General features: G+C 34.3%; 1 protein-coding gene across 12 annotated transcripts in view; it reads right to left on the reverse strand.

Moving 5' to 3' along the window:
* The window catches only part of YAP1 (Yes1 associated transcriptional regulator), a 100,439-nt gene that overhangs the window by 55,794 nt on the left and 21,288 nt on the right, over positions 1-23,357 (reverse strand). The window lies entirely within an intron of this gene.

Below are 23,357 nucleotides of genomic sequence, written 5' to 3' on the forward strand. Positions count from 1 at the left end.
TGCAACAGTATATATACTAGTTTTTTGTTTTTTCAAGAGGATGAGATATATTTTAAATGTAAGTAGAACAGAGTAGCTTAAGATATGCTAAGGGTTCACTGAAGAGAGTCATCCATCAGCTGGTAGGAAGAAACAATGTAGATACTGCTTCTACTGTAAAAAAAAAAAAGTGAGAAAAGATAGGGCATAAGCAAATAGTTTCACTGGCAGGTGAAAGTTGAGTGGGTACGGGTATGATAACTTCTACTCTCTTTATCAAGAGGTATAACATTAAGATGATTGACGAGATTGGCATTATTAGCATCCCGCTTAAAGCAAACAGAAAATTGAAGGACCTGCACAAGGATACACATCCAGTACACAACAGGACTTTTTCTGGTACCCAAGAATTCTGAAAAGAATTTCTGTCTGAGACATACATATGAAAAAGATGCTACTAAAAGATGTAAATTCTTTGTAATATATATTGAATAACATATCGCATAGATACTAAGGGATATAATAAAAAAACATGGGATTGGACATTCAATAAAAGATATCAGAATATTACAAAACACAATTTCTACTACCATTAGAATACAAGCTTCATGAAGGAGGTGTACGTGGGAGAGTGCCTGCTACATAGCAGAACTCAATAACTATGCACTGAATTGAATGAATATTAAAGTAGTGTGCATTATTTAAGAATGTGATGGTTAAGAATTCTTATAAATGTTAATCTGGAAAAGAGTTGAAAAGAATTTTATCACTCAAACTTCACCAATTCTTAGAAATGTCAAATTGTAAGTAACAGAATCAAAATATATAAACATCAAGGAGATAAAATTAAAGAAAACTCATTTTTTAGAGTTTAGCAGTACTTTTAGAGTTAAAATATGAATGGTTATATATAACACAGAAAATAAAGATTTGGTTTATCTCATTCCTAAGACTAGTCTAGCTAATGAACTTACTACAAGTAAATAAGAAGCATGAAATTCTACAGCACCTTCAATACATGTAAATAAACTATTCTTTGCTATTATTTTGGGGCAAGAAAAGGTGATTGGATTTATAACCAAGATAAAGCCTATGATCTCACTCTAAAAAAGCTAAGGCTGGGAAACAATGAATTTGTCAAAGTTTAGACTGATGAAACCTAAGCAGCTGCTATACTACTTAGACCAAGGCCCATGTCTAACAGCAGTCTCTCCTGTGTAAACACAGCCACCTCTCCTGTTGGCTTTTGTCCCTGTTATTTTACACTGCAGAATTTAGCCATACATATTGGATGATTTAGCAAAATGTATATAGAACCAAAAAAGGGGCAGAAATCCTGAAGTGAGCAATTAGAAAACTGACTTTTTACATAATACAGGTGAACTGAGGCTCTGAAATATAGAAATACTTAAAGAGTTTTATATTCTCCTGTGAAATATATTATGAAAATAAAACCTTGGCCTTGAATATTCAGGGTTCTGACTTTATAATAAATAACAATATTACTGTCACATCTTCAAATTATTGTGGGGAACCATAAGAACACGAAATGCTACCTAAAGCTACTGTGGGGAGACCTAAAGATCTTAACTCCCCAGGACCAGTGTTCAACAAGGAGAATAAAAACGTGACATTACTTTGTAAGTCTCTCAAAGGTTGAAAAAAATAATTACTTAAAAAAAAAAAACCCTATAATTTATTAAGATTAAGTGATATGTCCAAGGGCCATTGACTAGTATGTAGCTCTGCTGGAATTTAAACTGAGAACTACTTGATGCAAAATTTGTACTCATTCTACTACATCAGAATTCCTCTTATGTTGTAAGAGAATTTGGGGTGTTTTTGGATTTTTAAAGACTCTACACTACCACTACATCACCACCCCCGCTCCTCCAACCCTTGTAATAAGTACAAGGAGACAGAAATCTCCTCAGCAACAACACCCAGTAGACCAAAAATCCAGGATCATACTGTTTTGCATCTCTCCCACTCAAATACAAAGGGAAAATATGGTAGTTGAGAGAAGTTCCCAGGGCTTTTCTTTCTAATTTTTTTATTGAGGTATAATTAACATTCCCAGGCCTTTTAGATGGGAACAATGATTGACTGGAATAACTTCTTATAGATTCCCTGGATACTGGGGGCAGGGTTGGGGATAAAAGTCTTCTATGTGAATTTTGAAGGTCAAAGGAACATCCGACTGACACTTCTCCACATATTAGATACATGAGCTGCCTCCCCAGCGAAACCGGGGGATTTACTGTACAGGAAAAAGTTGCTAACTTCTGTTAACTGCTCTCAGGATGATGTGGATCTTGCAAGGAGCCAGTGACACCACACAATAAAAAGAATCTGGTATTGGGATGGTGAGCAGCAGAAATTGGACACAGTCAAGACTTAAGAACGGAAATTTAGCACAATAATTCTCATTCACTTCTAAGAGCAAGCCTTCCTTAACAAATGAGGACACTGAGGCTTAGGAAAATTGAGTAACTGGTCTTCAGTCACACTACTAATAAGTAGCAGAGCCAGGATCAAAACGTCCTTTAGCTTCTAGCCTCAGTGCTCTTTTCATTCCATCTTACTGGTCTCTAAGTAGAAAAGGATTTTCTAAAATGATAATCTGCCATTCTAGTAGAACAAATTTTTTTCAAGGAATGTAATTTAACGGGAGAATAAGAATCATTTTAAATGATTTGTTTTTCAATTCATCAACTATCCAAACTAATCCAGGACTAGCAAATGATCTAGGACTAGCAAATTTGACAGAAAGCTATCTTTATTATACAAAATACAAAATTACTAGAGTACGTTAGTGATTGGTGAATTGATGGCACTGGTAAAGAGAGGAATTGACTATGGGAGTATTATGCTTATTATTTCTTTTACTTTAAATTGGTGGTTTACAGCTCTAAAAAGTTACGCTTGTCTTTGTTCCTCCTACTTTGTTTCTTCTTTAGAAACATTTCTGGCACTGATATAAATTAAGATACAGCTACAATGTGCAAGTTGCTTCCCTATCTAGACACTGACTTCTTGTTATATTGTAATGTTTAATCACCTATAAAAGTGGTTTCAAAGACTCCTGTTAAATCATCTCTCAGAATCTACCAAAAGTAACTCTCCCTACTGTTTACTTCAAAATATATTGTCACAATGCAATGAAAACACGTTTTTAAGAGCAGTGAACCCATTCTGGAAGTGGGTCATAGAAAGATAACTTAGACAATGTATGTTACTTTAAAAAATATCCTTCTGGGTGGTAATCACATAATAGAATATATAGATGTCAGATTATAATGTACACCTGAAAATTATATAATTGTATTAACCAATGTTACCCCAATAAACTTAATAATCTGGGTTGTACAGGCAGGTTATTTTATCAATGTTTTACCTTTGGTATAGTGGGACTGATTTATTTACTTCCTTCTCAGGGGTGGGAGGATTAAATTCGGTAACATATAAAAGCAACTAGTACTATGGCTCCTGGTACACAAAAGGCCCTCAAATATTTTCCTGACTTCATTCCTGTGCAAGTCCAGTATTTGAAATAGGAAACACTTCATAGTAAACGGGCCGAGTCAAGTAAATGTTTAAGAATAAGACTGAGTTCAGTTTTCCTGAAAGATGATGATGAAATATAGTAGGTAGATACTACAGGTTTCAGGGCAGGAAATTGAAATAATAAAAATGTTTCTGGACCATTATATCCACTTTCACAGAGCTATCAGCTTACAGTAAGAATGAACTAGAAAAGGAATCATGCAAGTATAGCTATAATGGCTCCCAAGGGAAGAACAGCAAAATAATTTGCGAATAGAATAATCACCTCATTTCTATAACAAAATATCTTAAAATATTGTTGAAAATCTCTTCAATTTATTTTTTTTTTATTTAAGCCATAAAATGGTTGACTCTGTCAATTTAAAGCAAGGCAAAGAAAAAGCAACATTCTTATGTACCAGCCAAAGCCCATCACAACAAATTCTAAGATGCTCTTCAAATTCTTGGTTGTATGTTTTATTATCAAATACTGACTCCAAACGCTTATTTAAGGAACAGGGAGAAACATGATTACAGTGACAGAAAAATATTAATGACTTTCTTATATTTACTCTCAAAGTTTAACTTTATGTTGCTCATTAGTGAAAGCATTAGAGAACTAAGCTAGTGTAGTTTAGTAAAATAATTTTAGTGATTAACATTGATTCTGATACTGTATAAGGTTTAGAAACCTCATGGAATGGATAACTATCAATTTCCTTATATCCTTCCTCCTCAAGAGAGTGGGTCTCCAGCCAGCAGCACTGAAAACACCTGGGAGGGAGCATGTTAGAAACACAGAAGCTCAGGCTCCACCTAACCTACTGACTAAGAATCTGCAGCTTAACAAGATCCACAAGAGATCTGTATGCACATTAAAGTTTGAGGAGTACTCACTGCCTTACATACTATTTGTGAGACTTGATCACCTATACTATGTTTTAAGGATGACTAATGCCTGGAGGGTAATTATTTTGTTTACATGTAAAACTATATGGTTTAGATATGAGACTTAAAGCAAAATCTATGGTCAAAATTCAAAATTTAATTTGGATCATTACTGCAGAGGGGTACACTAAAATCTATCCACCACGGATTGTACCACAATAAGTACCACTTATGCCACAAGGAAACAGCATTCTTCTTACTACTTGTTTCATCACTGGCTACACTTGTGATAGTTTTCTCTACTCCTTCATGCCTATTTTTATTTTTTAATTAATTAATTTATGGTTACATTGGTTAATGAAATCCGATAAGTTTCTGCTATACATTTTAACAGTAAGACATATATATATTTACATTGTGTTTATCTCCAATAGTTACATTTCTTTCTGTCACCACATATTTGATCCGTTTTACTCCATCTACCTCTTCCCGACCCTCTGGTAACCACTAATCTATTGTCCATGTCCATGAGTCTATTTGTTTGTTCTATTCATTTGTTGCTTTTAGGTTTATATCCCACATATAAGTAATATCATGTGATTTTCAACATTTCTGTCTCATGCCTATATTTAATTAAAACAAAACAAAACAAAAAGCACTGTAGCCTTTCAAAAATGGACTTGATATTGTACTAACACATTTTTATTTAGAACAATGGTTATCAATTTAGAAATTGGGGTGGGACATTTTGGGTTATCACAGTCCTACAAACATTTCTGGCAAAGTCTTCCACAATTTTGGAATGTCTTACCAGACATTCATGTAAGCATAAGCTACATTTACACACGAACTCCACTTTATACACAAAGTACGTCTTGTACAATTTTAATTATATCACAAAATTTTCTGCAAGGCAATCAATTATTAGGAAATCTATTAATAGTATATCTTTTATGGATAACTATATCAATTTTTAGTTACCAACTCAACACACTTGGCCTTTATTCAAAACTGTCATGTTCATGGCAACTATAGGTATAGATGAAGCCACATGACTACTTTAATATAGTTTCTAATATAGTCATTCCCGAGCATTTATATATTAACATACATATTATTTTATCACAAATTAGTCCTCTATTTTATATTAATTACGATGTTGATTTTCATTTTAGAATAAACACTTTCTAAAATATTTCTTACTAAAAGGGGCTAATGGGGCTGACACCATTAAAAACTACTGTGTGAAGAAATCATGAACTACAAATAGAGCATTTTTATAGCACAAATTTAATGTCTTTCTTATCAGATCATGAACTTCTGGGGAGTAAACTATCTCACTCTCCATCTTTCCCTTTCTACCTTGGATAAATGAACACAATGCATTGCAAATGAGTGCTCAATAACTACTTGATGATTTGAAAGCTTATTCTATTGGGTTATTTAACTACCAAGTATTACTGTGACCTAAATCCTAAATGGGATCAACTGACAAGTAGAGCATGGTACACTGTAATGAATGTTAGCTAAATTTTGAGAATAAAGACAGAATCCTATCCCCAAGACTCTTGTAGTAGTGAGAAATATGCACCAATATTTCAATATAAGGTGTTAAGTGTCCTTTCACACTCCCTGTCAATTAGTAAAATGATGCTATCTTGGTTAACATCTAGAGGCAGTATCAGTAAAATTAAAATGTTATAAATCTAGGCCTAACCATATTTTACATACGGTGTATCCCCTTTTCATAATCCACTTTTGAAAATGTTTTTCTTAACTATAAAAGCTACTTCTCACAAAATCCCAGTATAGTTGTAAATTGTTTGTTCCTGTACACTGTCACCTAACAAACGGTTCTTTCCAACTCTGCCAAAACTGTGATGTCAGGTGGCACAAGTTAGTTATAAGAATTTAACAAGCTACAAACTATATGACTGGAAACTAAAAAAAAAAAAATCTGACAAGTGTTTAATCTCCTAATGTGCCTTTCAGACCTTCTTCATTGTATAGCAATAGGGGAAATTTAAAGAATAAATAATTTTTCTGCTTTTAAGCTAGAGACATCTGGACAATCCAATCACCACCATTTCTGAATAAAGTGAGAAAATTTGTACTTAAATACATGTAAAACCACAAGCTAAGTACCAAATAAACCAAATGACCAAACTAAAGGATTCTTTTTATTAAGATGACTTTTAAGAAAGAAAAGTAAGCTTAAAACTGGAAAACCAGAACAACAGAAAATAGATGTGAGCAACGTTTTAATTTTAAAATTTCAGTTATTGCTGTCAGGCCCTCAAAATACTATGATGGCAGAGATGTTTCTAAAATTTAGAAAAGTGGGCAGTCAGCCCAGATTTATTGCTCACTTACCAAGCCCATGTTTGTTGTGCAAGTGTTATTTATAGAGTCACATGCTAGAGGCTGTACCCAAGCTAGCTAAACCTACACGCTTAATTGACTCTAGGAACAATGATACATTGTTCAATCTAATCCTTGTATGAGCTACAGTTTCTAAGCTACAACCATATGCTTTTTACATTTGTATATGTCAACTATGGGCTATTTTTGGAACCCTCAAAAGTAGAGATATGCACATACTATACCATCTTGATAAGGATGAAGACTTACATACTTTGCCTCTATGATAACATAGTTTTTATATTACTGGAAATAAAAATCTTAAATTAAAATTTAAATAATTGGGCTATCACTCAAGGCTATTTAAAATGGGTAAAAATTCTGCACGTGTGGGTAGAAACACATAAAAGCAAATGTGACAACTGATTATATTCTACTCTACAAATTGTACACCACACTATGATCTGATTTAATAGCCTTGAGTGATAGCCCAAAATTAATATTTGTTCACAGGTATGAAATCAATTTAAACACAATTTCACCTTGTTGCTATACAAGAGTAATATTACAAGAGTAATATGCTTATACTACATATCTCCTCCTTGGAAATGGTTATTCTCTAAGGAAGGGATGAGGATAGAGCAGTTATGAGAATGATGCCAAAGCTCAAGTAGAGGCTTCCTGAAACAAACACAGAGTTCTCTCAATCTCAAACGGCTTTTATCTGTAGTTATTATTAGCAATATTCTTTTCATAATGCCACAACAACTGAGAACATTCTCACCCAAAGTTATTTATTTATTTGTCCTTATTTCATGATACAAAAAACGACATGTCATCACGGTATGAATTGAGACTCATAGTTGTATTAATAGGACAAAAACCATAATTCAAGCCTCGTTTCTCAACTGTTAAGTCTACCTAGCTCTTTCATTAAGAGTCACCTTAAAAGAAAAAGAAATGGCAGAACTGTGACCCCCCCTCCAAAAACAGAAAACAAAACGAACGCTCTTAGAATTTCACAGAAAATCTATGAATATTATTCAAAATGTGGTCTGCTCCTTAAACCATGTGCATCAGAATTACTTGGAAGACTTATTTCTAAGCACAATAAGATTGGAGTAATTGATCTAGCAATTTTACACATTCTTTTACAATATGAGATCCTTATGTGCAATAATAAGACACTTTTATTTATTCCAGAAGAGCCAGATAAGAAATGCAATCTCTTCAAAAGATGTTTGGTTTTCTCAAATTCCACAGTTTTGCTTAAATTGTTACTCCTGAGCAAATAATGGTTTAAATGAAACTACCACATGTTAGATGTCAAAGAAAAGTGAACTTTTTTATACATGTTAAAGACTTTTGCAGTATTAACCTTTCATTTTATAACTGTCAGTCTAGGGATAAGAAAGGAAGGAAGGAAGGGAAGGAGAGAGGGAGGGAGGGAGGGAAGGGAGGGAAGGAACTAAAGGAAAGGAACGAGAGAGAGAGAGAGAGAGAGAGAGAGAGAGAGAGAGAGAGAGAGAGAGAGAGAGAGAGAGATATCTGTGAAAATAAGGAAACAAATGTGTTGAGTACCAACTATGATTTCATTTGCCATGACATGACTTAGGCCTGAGGCCCTCAACCAAGGACCAAGAAGGGAGACAGGTTTTGGCAGTCAAACAAAGCTATAATCAGTATTCTGTGTCTCAACAGACACTAGTAGCTTCCAAATAAGGATGTGTTCAGTCTGATGGTTCATGTGTCTACCATGAGGAAATAACATTTAGTTAAAAACCTGGAAACACATTCATTGCATACTTATGGCTATACTCAAGTTTTCAACTGTTACCAACACAACAAGGCTTTAGACACCCAAAATATTAATATAGGATGAGTCTAACAGCCTGAGAAACATTTCCCAAATGGTAAGTCACCAGGAAAGCAGTCAACAAAATCCATAATAAACACTTCCAAGCAAAGTAAGCAAATGGCCCTAACAGAACAAAACACATATGGAACTTTTAACAAACTGCCAGCATCCTCTACCCTTGCCATTTTGATAAATTAGTTAAATAAGCTTACATATTTTCCCTTTAATTACTATTTGCTTTAAATAAGTTTGATAACACTGTAGAATGTCTTCAATTATCTAAAAATATTTATATTGAAAGATAACTTGGGGAAAGACCCCAAAATCTAAAACAGTTAACTTTTACATATTCTATCTTGTATTTTCAGAATGAATGTGACAAAGGGAGAGCAGAATTCTTTCATTCATAGCCAAGTCATTGTCTACCTTTCTTCCTTCCATTAATTCTCTTTGTATGGTCATGCCATACTATTAATTTTTTTCTTTTTTTAAAGAAAATGAATGTTATATATACTCATCCGAACCAGGCTTAGTTATTAAGTAGGGCTGGTGCCCACAGAATACTCAATAGTCTATTACATAAATACAGATTAAATGTCTCCCTTCTGTCTCCTTTGGGCTTAACAAGTTCATTAAAGGATATATGTACACCTGAAACTCATATAGTGTCATACACCAATTTTACCTCAATTAAAAAAAAGAGAAGTCATTTTGTAAATCCCCCAGTTTATCAGAATCAGAATATTTGTTCAGGCTGGAAACTAGTGTTTGAATTGCTTTTTTAAAGATGTAATTGATATGTGATCCTGTCAGCGAAAATACAGTTTTCTTCTTTGAATCTTTCAAACTAAATGACTATGAAATTCGATTATACTATGAAATATATTAACACCTTTTTGAAGGAGATTTTTATGGATGTTGGTAGAAAGTGTTACAAATAGTCACAGTCATGGTCATTAAAAGGAAATTAACTGTAAACATAAGTAACATGATCACTTAGGGACTGCCTTGTGACAATCTTTGAGAACCATGCCAGAAGACTGAATCCTCAATTTTCCATGATACTGCCCAAAGAGTAGTTTCACAGGTTTCTAGTTATTAATGAGTGTCATTTTAAAGGATGAAGAGGGCATTCCTCTACTCTCTGATTAAGATGCCAAACATCCACCAGCTTACTGAGAATAAATTCAAGCTCTAGGAATCTAAAAAGTTAAAGAAGAAACTGTTTACTAGATTGAGAGTTTCACTGAAAATCTTCTTAAAATTCTTTTTCAATAACTAAAATGATAATAGCTGGGAAAAAGGTCCCCAAAACAGAGACTTAATTTGGTTATCTATGGAACTCATGTTGTTAATCTTCTAATTCTCATATAATGTACATACAGAAAAGAACTGATTCTTTAATATAGTATCAAGAACACACTATCGGATTTTAAGGTGAAAAGACTGAAATATCTGACTTATAAAGATTATTCCTTTGTATCTTAAAAAAAAAATGCCATAGAAGTTTTCACAAAATATTTTGTCTAGTACACCTTTGGTGGGTCGGAGTAGCGGCTGAATGGCAGAGTGGGCAATAATACCTGCCTATTATGAATATCTTCTATCTGTGGAATTGGGCAAAGTTTTTGTCACTATTGCTCAAGATTGACATAATGGAGCTGCTGGACAAATTACTAAAATGGCTCAAGGAATAGAATGGACTAAGCTTAACTGGAATGCCTATATCTATAAAGGTGAAGTCCGAGTGGAGATATGATTAAAATCATAAATAGAGGATTCTAAGATTCTCAAAATAGGAAAAATACTTCTCACCTGAAGAAAAAATTTAGTCAATCACTATTTCAAGTCTCCATGCCTTTGCTCACATAGTATCCAGGCCTTCAATTCCTTTTCCTCCCTCACTTCTCTCCTGGCAAAAAGCCTTTAAGGCCAGCTCCAATGTCTGCCCTTAGGAAGGGTTCCCTGAGCTCTCCTCACCTTCACTTAGCCAGTAACAGATCCAACTGCCCCCTACTGTTTTAACGGAAATTTCTTTGCAGTGTTAACCACTCTACTGATGAAAGGGTTATACAAACCTGTCTTTCAACCTCCACTAGACTATAAACTCATTAAGGTTCAGGACTCTCCATACATAATACACATTCATTAATGTTCTGAAGAACAAAAGAGGACATTCATGGAATCTTGTAGATTTATGAAAGCTCTATGAAGTGTGACGCAGTATGAAAAAAAAGTACTACTACACCACCATAACAAATATTAAGGCAGAGAATAAGCCTAAAAATTTGCATTAGTTTTATTAATAGTATTAGACCAAACTCTGATTCTATTCTATGAATTACTTCAAAATCATAAATGAAAGTGGAAACTCGTTTGTATCAACCGAGTTTTTATGTGATTAGCCAAGTGGCATCAGGTAGAAGATCCAATATTTGTTAGAAGAGCTCCTCAAGATCTCAGAATTACTTAATCCAACACATTCATGTTACAGATTAGTAAAATGGCAACAAAAGGTGAAAGTGACTTTTTCTTTTATAATTAAAAATGTCCAAATAAGCAACATATAGTGGCTTCTGTGGCTGGGGAAGGTGTGAGAGAATAGCTCACAAACAAAAAAAACTCTGCTAATTTAAGCAATCTCCAAAGACATGTAAAAGCCTCGAGAAAACCAGCAAAATTAGGCAGCATAAAAGATCCCATACCTGCACAGCAAAAGAAACAATAAACAAAATGAAAAGACGACCTATGGAGTAGAAAAAAATATTTGCAAGCCATAATTCTGGTAAGTGATTAATATCTAAAATATACAAGGTACTCATACAATTCGAAAGCAAAACCCCCAAATAATCCAATTTAAAATGGGCAAAAGACATTTGTCTAAAGATACATAACCAACAGGAACATGAAAAGGTGCTCAACATCACTAATCATCAGGAAAATGCAAACTAAAATCACCTTAAGCTTGTTAGAATAGACAGTATAAAAAAGACAAGGAATAACAAATATTGCCCAGGATATGGAGAAAAGGGAACTCATGCACTATTGGTGGGATTACAAAGTGGTGCAGCCACTAAGGAAAACAGTATGGAGGCTCCTCAAAAAATTAAAAATAGAACTACTATATGATCCAGCAATTCCACCTCTGGGTATTTATCTGAGGAAACCAAAACACACTAATTTGAAAAGAGATATGTACCCTATTCTCACATCCATGGCACTATTATTTACAGTAGCCAAAATAAGGAAATAACTTGTGTCTGTCAATGGATAACTAAAGAAGTTCTGGAACAGGTGTCCCCTGCTATTCAAAAGTAGAGTATTCCTATGAAATCTTTTGTAAGATGAAATAATATAAAGGAAGAGTGTCCCCCAACTATCCAAAAGTTTTGTGTTCCGCCACTTAATTTTTATGAAAGAACTCCATTAGTACGGTAGCAATCGTTTTTTATAAAAGTGATAATACTCTTCAGATATCTTTCAGTTAGCACAAACAGGTACAAATGAAGGTCTTTTGTAAAGTGAAGTGGAGTAATGAGAACTCTCAGAAAGTGGAGGAACATACAATGGAACATTATTCAGCTGTTAAAAAAAATTGAGGAAATACAGCCATTTTGACAACATCAATGAACTCTGAAGGCATAATGCTAAGTGAAATAAGTTAGATAAGACAAATACTGTATAACCTCACTTACATGGAGAATCTTAAAAAGAAAAATAAAGCAAACAAACCCAAACTCCTGAAAAGAGGGATCAGATATGTGGTTATCAGAAGTGGTGTGGGGAAAGGAACAATTGGATAAACGTGGTCAAAAGGTTCAAACTTCCAGTTAGAAGATAAATAAGTCCTAGGGATGTGATGTACAATATCATGACTATAGCTAAATGCTGCTTTACGGTACACAAGGGAGTTGTTGAGAGTAAATCCTAAGAGTTCTCAACACAAGGAAATAAATATCTATATTTTAAAAAATATACAATATGCATTCTATATTTCAATATGGTGATTAAAGTCCCCCTTTAATCACCCAAAGATAGCACAACTTATTTCTACTAATTGAAGCAGACCTAAAATAATATTGAGATAATTCAATTATGCTCCAGGTATAATCTGAATATTTTCAATCATTAACTGGTGATTAAGTCAATACAAATAAGAGAATTACTAAAATCAAAGAGCAAACTTACATGTCGTCCCCTTCACTCTGCAGATGATAGAATTAAGACCGATGATGGTCATTCAACCACCTGCTTGAGACCATGACACGAGTGGGCAGAAGCAAAACTAGAATTCAAGTCTCCTGCCAATCAGCTTCTCTCTCTACAACCCCAATCCTCTCATACAGTACAATGAATGAGCTAGAAGGACAATTGTAGACCATCTGACCAACTTTTCATTTTATAGATGAGAAAATGGATAAATAGTCGTTAAAGTGCTTGCAATGGGCTATAACAGATTTTCTGACTCACAGTAGCATGGGTTCCTTAGACAACACCCGGACTCATCTCTTAAATTAAGTAGCTTGGTCTAGGGAGGCCAAAGTGAAAGGTGCATGGGCACTGCCTACCTGTTCAACAACTGCTGACATCAATGTCACTGGTAGGAACAGCATCTACAACTAACTGCTTTGATGCCAATGACTCAGAGGTTGAAAAACAACTCACAACAAAGTCATTTCATCAGCATCTTGCAGCATTTCATTAGCCAGGTGAGAGATACTTCCTGAATACTATATGTGAATCAGATTAAATATGAGAATATTTCACTTATCTGGGTCATCAATTAAGGAGGCTTACCCTATAAGTTCCTTCAGAGGTAAGTGAATGGACCTCCTCATTTGTATTTTAAGTGTTTGGTATTTATTTACTATAAACTACTCTTTCTAATCTCTGCCTTAAATTATGGGGAAAATACCTGGAAGTTAAATTAAGGTCTCTTCTTTTAACTCTTGGACAAAGCTATGTTCAATATGGTTCTCTAGATTCCAGTTAAATGTGTGCTTATCAGCTGGGTACTATTCTTGATCCTGTAAATTCAATCCTCCCTTACTCTGTAGATGACAGAATTGAGACTAATGATGGTCACTCAACCACCTGAGATCATGACACTCATGGGTTAAGACAAAAATAGAATTCAAGGCTCCTGTCAGCTTCTCTCTCCATAACCCTAACCCTTCTCCCATACCAAAACAACAAAAACAAACTAAACCCAAGCCAAAGAACATTATCTGAACTACAGTTCATTTAAAACACTTACTGTATACCTACTAAGCACCAAGTACTGCTGAACATCAAAACGAGTAAGACATTGTCCCTGACCTAGAGAAGTTTCCTTCTAGTGAGGAAGCTCCACAAAAATAAATTTTTAATTAAAAAAATGATAGGCTCACGACATTTGTGGGAAGGTTTTTGGTCCAACCTATGAATAAAGAGGACACTTAGAGGAGATAACCTCTGACCTGAATGCTGAAGAATCTATAAAATTAGCTAGTTAACGAGGCTAGAAAAGCATTCCATAAAGCAAGGCAAGCATGGACTAAATCAGAGGTGTGGTTTTGGTCCACTTGAATTAAAGAGCTGAAGTATATTTCAATTAAACCCCTCTGGCTGAAAAAGATTTAATGTGTTTCTAGCAATCAAATATGTCTCCAAACATCACAAAATGCCTCAGGAAGAGAGAAGACAAAACTAACCCTGGTTGGAAAGTACTACTCTAGTTTTAAAAATAAAGCTCATGTTCTATTTATCTTCTTTAACTTCTAAAGAGTCCCTTACATGTTCAATAATTTTGCTTCAACTAAGCTATCTTTCTTAATGATAAGTAACATGTTATACTAAAATGTTACCATTTAACAAATACTAGGCATATATAAAACAAATATATTGTTTTATAATATATATTTATAAATATGCATGTATTTATAAATGCACAACAAATACTATACGTGTGTATATAATATATGAATAGTTCTAGGAATACATGAATCACCAGAAGAAGGATGGCTACATGTCTCTAAAGAGTATACACAGAACATTTATAATATTAATAAGAACAGATATGGTTCAATTCCCATTACTGCAGATTATTAGAAAATACTAATAATCTTAATATTTACTTATTAAGAATGAAATGCTACAACTTTGATTCCAAATTCAGAAGTCCCTATTATCTCTATGTGGCATAAACATTTACCGATTACCAAACAAACAAACAAACCCAAATGTTCCCCCACTTTCTATGCCTCATATAGTGAGGAGGGATCTAGTGACTCATTTTTGACAATGGTCTCTATGCTGTGTTTCTTCACTTTCAGGCCAAGGCACAGAACAATAGTTTGAATTTTCCTTGCTTCTCTTCCTTTTGTATATTGACAATTAAGGCAAATGTCAAAATGGCAGTCACAAGAGAGATATCTGGGATGCCTGAATCACCTCTAAGAAGGGTGTACCCTGGCAAGCCACCAGATCATAAAAATTATTTTGTGAATGAGAAATAGTGTTTATTTAGCCACTGAGACTTATGGATCATTACCCAGCATAACATAGGCTTGTTTTAATACAAAGTACAGATGGTTCCCAATTTACAATGATTCAACTTAATGATTTTTCAACTTTACAATAATGTGAAAGCAATACACATTCAGTAGAAACAGGCTAGGTTAAGCTATAATGTTTAGTAGGTTAGGTGTATCAATCGCTTTTTCGATTTACAATGTTTTCAACTTATGATGAGTTTAATTAGGCTGTAACCCTATCGTAAGTCAAAAAGTATCTATACAGAAAAGTACTGCTAGTATCTAACAATATGTCCATTCAGATGTTTAAAACTTAAGTACTTCCTGAAGGATATTTATAGGCTCTAAACTCTTTACCTATTACACAGAAATAAGCATTCGATTTTCACTATAATTACTATCTTTAAGTAAAAAAAAAAGACTTGAATAGACATTTTTCCAAAGAATGGTTAATAAGCACATGAAAAGATGTTCAACAACACTAGCCATTACAGAAATACAAATCAAAAGCACAATAAAATACCACCTTACACCCATTATGATGTCTACAATCAAAAATGAGAAAACAAGTGTTAGCGGGATGTGGAGCACTTAGGAACCCTTGTGTACTGCTGATATGAATATAAATTGGTGTAGCCACTGTACAAATGTTAGGCAGGTCCTCAAACACTTAAACATAAATTACCGTATGATCCAGGAATTCCACTTCTAGATATACATCCAAAAGAACTAAAAGCAGAGACTTAAACAGATACATGTATACCAATGGCCAGAGCACTACTATCCAAAAGAGCCAAACGGTGGAAGCAGACCAAGTGTCCATCAACACAAGAATGAATAAACAAAATGTAATATACACAAACAATGGAATATTCCTCAACCATAACAAGAATGAAAGTGTGATACATAAAGTCTGATATACAAATACTACACTATTCTACTTATATTAGACAAATTCACAGAGACAGAAAAATGAAGTGTTCCCCCAGTGGCTAGGGAAAAGAAAAGAATGGAAAGTTACTATTCAATATAATAAAGAGCTTCTATTTGGGATGATGAACAAATTCTGGATGATGAACAATATGCATCTGGAAATGCATACAGGCGATAGTTGCATAACATTGAGAATGTACTTAATGGCACTGAATTGTACACTAAAAATGGTTAAAATGGTAAATTTTATGGTATGTATGTATATAACTTTAAAAAATTTATTTTAAAGTAAGAAAGTTAACCATGCAGCCTCTTTGATGTTTCTTTTTCCTGCACAGTCTATGTATGACCCAGGAAAATTCTTGTAAATGTGTTACTGAACTACATTTTCAATTCTGTTTTCTACCAGCTTGAAAACAAAGGAATTTGCAAACAGAAAAAATTTAAAGAACATCAAGATCTCTAACCAGTCTCTGCTGACTTCACAAATCCACTTGATACAAATGGCATATAAAGGATTTGGCACTACGAACAAGTATGGCAAGTAAGGCAGCAGAAATTCTTGATGAACTGAAGTAGAGCTATAAACATAGAGCTCTAGCTATAAAACTATAAAGGCAGACAGACCAGTCTTCTGGGCAATCAACAAGAAGATTTACTCTATTTAGGTAAAGGTTTCAGACTCATTTCATACCCCTAAGAGACATACTTTTACTTAACTCTGAAAACAGTAGATTTGGCCACCAGTCAAAGTAGAATATTAAGCTGTGCAGGGTGAAAGACTGGGACCATTGTTCTATGACATTCCCACACAATTGCCAAAATTAAGTAAACATTTCCTAAATGAAATCCTTGGCCATTAAAAGGGCAAACATATTACGGCCATGATTTCAGAAGCTAAGCAGGATTGGGCCTGGTTAGTACTTGGATGGGAGAGCACCTAGGAAGACCAGGTACTGTAGGCATAATAATAATAATAATAATAATAATAATAATAATAATAAAAATAAATAAAAGGGCAAACATACAGAGGTGGAAAATGTTTGGTAATATCATTGAGGTAAAGAAAATGAAACTATATCTATGATTATAAGTACATAAAAGAAATACTGTTTGTATATATGTTTTTTATAAGGAAATGTAGACAAAAAACAAAAACCAAAACCAAAAAGATCAGCATGTGTCAGAATTTTTCATCCTTTAAAAGTTAACATTTGTAATGTTATGAAATATTTTAGAAATTGAAAAGTATCAGGGCAGTATACATGGTATTTTTTAATTATTGCAGGCCATGCAAAGTGCTGCAGACATTGTGGAAACCACAAAATGACAAGATAGAAAACCCCAACTCTCTGGAGGATGCCATCTAAAGGGAGAAAGAGTTGGATAAAACTATTAAGTAACCACTTAAAAACTAAAGCTATGTCATTAAATTTTCTATCTCAACAATCTGCCAAGCAAGATCACTGTGCTCTGAGCCAGCATTTTAAAATACTGGCGGGCAGTACTTCACTTGGCCAAAGAGCAAAACATCCTGAGACATATTTTGTTTGACAGACAAAAGAGCAAGGGACACTAAGATGATATTCCTAATTTCTATGGAAATAAGTGAGCACAATGTTTGTAATCTTGGCAAAATAGGAGAGGAGTTAAAAACTGAAATGTAAAGAAAACGAGTATGTGTTCTCCTCTGGTCTAAGCACTGAGGAGAGATTCAAAAGTTCTCTCTAGCACTGATCAAGTGGACCCATGGCTGTCTTTTCACTTCGTTTATGATAATTTTTCCTATTTAGCCCTTAGAAGTTGTATGCAATGATAGCCTTATGTCCTTCCTCCACGGGACTGTCTTGTAATGTCATGTAGTAGTGTACATCCTTTCATTTATGTAACTAGTCGATGAATGTTCCTGAACAGCAACTATGGGCAGTCATCATGCATGGTGATGTGAGGTACAGAATAAAGGAGACCCAGTCCCCAACAAGAGTCCCAAGTCTCAACAGAATAAGGGGTAAGAAGGAAGTAAGTTTAATATTTTATGTAACTTCAACCAAAAGTAATCATTTCCCAAATTCTTCTCACTCTCTATGATCACAAAAGCAATATTAAATCATTTACGTATCCTTTTTTCACTTCCTATACTCAGCAATAACAAGTTTGGCTAATAGTTTCCAATACATCTTAAAGACTTAAACTTACCTCCCTGCCTTGTGGGTCACCTTCCACACAAGCTGCTAGGCCAGCTTCTTTTAAACACAATTCATACCTGGTCTCTCCCCTCCCTTTACAACAATAAACCTAGCTTCCCCCCTTTTTTACTCCCTAGCCTATTCCTCAATTTGACCTCCCATCTCTCACCAGCTTCCTTTCTCTTGTGTAGATATGCTATCTATTTCTTATCTAGCACACAGGTCATGCTCATCTTATATTCCAATCTCCTGTATAAACCATGCTTCTTCTTTCTCTTATCCTATAGCCCCTTCAAATTTGACTCCAAAACGGCTTGTTCAGGAAGCTGTAGATTGACTCCACTGGCTGGTGATCATCCTATCTAAAATGTGCTCAAGTTGTACAGCATCAATATTCCTTTTACTTGCTTGTTGATAGGAACAATCGTAAGTTTTTCTTATATGCTCCAGTATGGTGTTTTGCCCAGAGTGGTCACTTTAATAACCAAAAGGAACCTAGAATTCAAAATGCAATCAAATAAAAACTACATAGCAACATGTGAAGAGGGAAAAGACGAGAGCAATAAAATGTCATATTTTAACAGGCGTTATCTTATGCTGCTAGTGGTAGGACAAATAGTTATAACTTTACTGAAGTTATAACTATTTACTGAAGTGTCGTTGGTAATATTCAAAAACTATTTGCACCATAGTGCAAATAGTCTGAAAATGTATAGCCAAACTATTATCAATGAGTGATGAGATTGAGTACTTTATTTGTTCTTTTGGCCTTTCTGTATTGTCTACATTGAACCTCCATTACTTATGCAAAAAAAAAAAAATGTGTTTGTTTTTAAAAGTGGATTGACGTAATGATTAGGAACTAGCAGAAGATGAAGACATTTCAGACATTCAGGTATTATCAAGAGTATAAGAAGATAGTACTTAAAACATCTGTCATTAATTCTAGGTATCATTAATTCTTATGGGATCTTTAAAACTGCCACACTAATGCCATCCAGAAACCACCAGTGTACAGCACATAGTGAACACATAGGAGTTACTGAACTGAACCCTGCTAGACCATGTAGGTCTTGCTTTCTCAGTTATCTATTACATAAGATTTTTCAGATAAACTGAATCCAACCCTACTCTCCTTTTGCAGAAATACAGGCTGTCATAATGCACATTTATCTCAGCTTTCAAACCGATGGTCTTCTTAGGCTCCCCAAAGCCCTGAATATCTTGGTTATAGACAAGATATTTACTTACGGTTTAGAGATCAAAGCTGCAATCTCTTACAAGCCAACTAAGAAACACCAGTTTCCCAAGTTTAAGCATGCTCTATTATTTTTGTTATAAAATGAACTAGCCTTTAAAAACAGACAAAACACATTCAAAACTCTTGTGTCCCATACAGACTGTGTTAATCATTTTAAATAATCAGTACAGTTACAATTAAAGTTAGTACACACTTAGGAAATTCACCAGGCTGCTTTTTAAAGACTTTTTTTTGAAGCTTTACCAAAATTCCATAATATATTCAAATATTTCTAAAAGCCAAACGGTAAACATTTTCTCCTTTTTCATGACCATCATTCTAATCTCTTTTCTTAATGTCAGTTTTTAAACTCTATGGTATGGCTGACAGAGAAATTATGTGGCTAATATTAAATATAAATACAAGACTATGAAATTTGTGTAACAGCTGTTGAACGAGCTTTAGGATAATTCTTTGGTGAAATAAAAGAGCGGTGGTGGGGAAAAAAAGACTACTAAAAACTACCAAAAGTAAAAATAAAAGAATACCACAGAGCATCTGCCTGTTTAGAAGTCATTCTTGAAGGCAGAGATCCAATGCTGAAATTGAATTCTGCCTTTGCTTCTTGTTCACTCAGTTGGTCAAGTTATTTAATCTCTTAGTTTCCTCATCTGTAAATGGGGATGATGCCCAATATGTTAGTTCATTTCCTTTAGAGTCTATATTTATTTCAGCGATTGAACTTAATAATTTCAAAAGGTAGAAGAAACCTAGAAAGATCATTTTATTAACCCTTATACTTTACCATATACACTCCTTGACAGTAGAAAATTACTTTCTCCTGCTTATCTATGAATAGTGTCACAACAAGGACTAGAATTTACATCTAGAGATGACTAGTAGGAGTGTTCTATTATATTACATTATAAACTCTCATGGGGCTGTGATGAGGATTATATGAGAAATGCAGCTAAGCATATAATATAGTGCCTGGTTAAATAGAGAGTCAATTATATTTTAGTACAGAATAGTGGTTAAAAGAAAAGACTTTGGTGCCCGGTTGACAGAGTTGGAATCCTGGCTGTGCCACCTATGAACTATATGATCTTGTATAGACTGTGCCTTAGTTTTCTCATTCGTCAAACGGGGATAATAGAGTTGTGAGGATTCAATGAATTACTCCACATAAAGGACTTAAACCAATACTGGTACATGATAACACTTAACAAATGCTAGTATTATTATTATTGATATATTTTAGAACAAATCATGCTCTAAAAATTGAAGTGAATATAGTGGAAGCCAAATGAAGTATTCCAATTCCATTCAACAATATTTGAGCTGAAACTATTGGGTGTTGTGCTGAAAGAGAAATTAAAAATATAGTCCCAACAAAGAGTGCAAGTTTCCGAAGGAAGGCAACCACAGAACCTCAATTCTCTCTAATACAGACCAAAACAAAGAGGTACCATATTTAATCTATTTAAACAAATCTAAGGCCCCATAAATTGTAAGTAGGTTAAAATCTGAAGATTATATCTATTAGAATCAAAGAAATGCTAGAGGAATAAAAATGAGTGAAGTTAATGCCACTGAATTTGAGATGGGGAAGTTCAAATATTGTCCACCCAAGCTATAGAAAAATTTGTACAGGCATCTGTGCTGAAGCTGAGACTTAAACGATGAAATAAAAATGAAGGGAGGTTGGGGAGACTTTCCTGGATAAGTGGCCCAAATAGTGGAAACATGCATGCAAAGTTACAAATGTGTGAACATGCACGGTCGGTCACTGCAGTGCAACTGATTGGCGATGCATAGTGGGCAGGGGGAGAGAGTGAGGGGGAAACGGTGGCAAGAAGAAGGGGTGACAGAGATGAGGCTAGAAAGGAGATTTGAGGCCAGGCTATGGACCTTAACCTCTGGGCTACTGGTTCTACTGACTTGTCTATTCTTAAAGGTAACTTAACTAATTTAACTAACCAAACCAATACCTTGACATAATTGACTCAATTAACTCATTTTAACAGTATTTTGATTAAGTGACCTATATACACTATTTGGATCAGGTAACAGGACTTCTCTCTGGTGGACCATGGCTTCACAACCACTTTTGTCCTGAAAAGAATTTAAAATATTTGGGCAATAAAACACTGCAAATTCTGAAAAGCATAAAGGTGAGTAAACAAAAAGGAGTAGGAAAAATAAAAAGACATATAAGGCAGCTTGGATTTGAGAAACAGAATCGTGAATTTATGAAGTATTATTAATCTTGCCCATAAAATGAAGATCTATGAGACCTGCTGTGTTTTGATTTTGAACAGTTGAAACTAATAGGTTGAAAAATATGGCCAACATTTTATAAATATTTCATGCTTCCCAATAACTTTCTTTACCTTCAATTTTCAGTCCCTTCAGTTCACTATTTATGGTTTCTAGGGCTTAAGTTTCCATGGATGAACGACTTAGATATATATTACATATTTTTTAATTTGCTTACAGTTGACATAAAAACAGATACTTCTTTCCATGTTTAAAGGCACCTTCTATGGGTATCAGTGGTATTTCTGGTAAACTAGAGCTCCTCCCCAAATTCTTTGAAGAAATTATTCACATTTTGCCTCACCTTTCCTTATAAAGCAATACTTGCTTGTCCACTCAAAAGACGTACGAAAACAACAGTGTTATCTGGGATTCTGACCGATTATTGGAGAACACTAGAAGTACTGAGTTGAACTCCAATAATTAAGCAGAGTACTTCTATTCTTAGGAAACAACAGGGTTTGGGTCAGTTGGCAACACTCCTGGCTTTTGGAACAAGAGTTAAGTCTCACATTTCACACAAAAACTCTAGCTTACAACCTGTAGAAAAATTCAGGAGGCATTAAATGACAGTCCCATCAAAAACCAAGAATCCAATAAAACTTCAAATTAGAAATACAATATGGAAATAAATTGGGTATATAAATACTCTTTCCTAAGCAAAAGATTGTGTGCTTAGAGAGTAAGAGTATGAGTATGTGCATGTGTTTTGGCCAGAGGTAGGATAAATGAATTTGAGTTAGATTTCATTAACTACACTGACATTTGCTTTTAAACACTGCCCTGTTCCAAAAAGGACAGGGCAACATCTGCAATAAAGATGTTATTAAAAGTAAACTTCTGTTCTCAAAATATTTCTGTTAAATAATTTAGCTTCATATTAGGGTGGTGGGCTAAAAATATAGGCAAAAATTTTGCAAAAATGAGAGGCCATATCAAGTTATTTCATGTAGACAATCCACAAGCACACAACTCAGACAGGGTGGCACCAAGTGATTAACAGCTCTTTACAAAAATAGATAAATAATGTTGCAATACATGAGCTCTCATCTGAAGCACTCGGCTAAATTTCTGAAAGCAGAGCTTATTCTGTGCTTTAAAAACAAGCATCCCAGTAAGATCAATAGGCCTCATTTAAAATTCATACAATAGGTGTCTTAAAGAATACAGAGGTCCTAAAATATCCTGAGGTAAATTTCTTTAAATAAAATTATTTTCCCTACTTAAAATTATACAATTAAATTTTATTTCCATGGAAAAATTCAGCCTTAAGATCATAATAAAAACTATATAACTTGAACTAATTTTGTAGAGTTGGGAAAAAATCATGTGTGTGTGGGTATAAATAATCTTTTACAATGCCATGAATTTTCAGTTTTCATTTCATTTCATTAGACATTTCATGTCTGGTATCACTATTTTCAGTGTTCAAATGGGTTTAGTTATGAACTTTTGATCATAGGTGTGGAGCCAGAAGATACTCAGGAGTTCATCTTGGCTCTTCCCATACTGGACTGTCAGTGCTGGAATGC

The sequence above is a fragment of the Rousettus aegyptiacus genome, unplaced genomic scaffold (genome assembly GCF_014176215.1).
Source record: "Rousettus aegyptiacus isolate mRouAeg1 unplaced genomic scaffold, mRouAeg1.p scaffold_m13_p_5, whole genome shotgun sequence".
In the NCBI taxonomy this organism is placed as follows: Eukaryota; Metazoa; Chordata; class Mammalia; order Chiroptera; family Pteropodidae; genus Rousettus; species Rousettus aegyptiacus.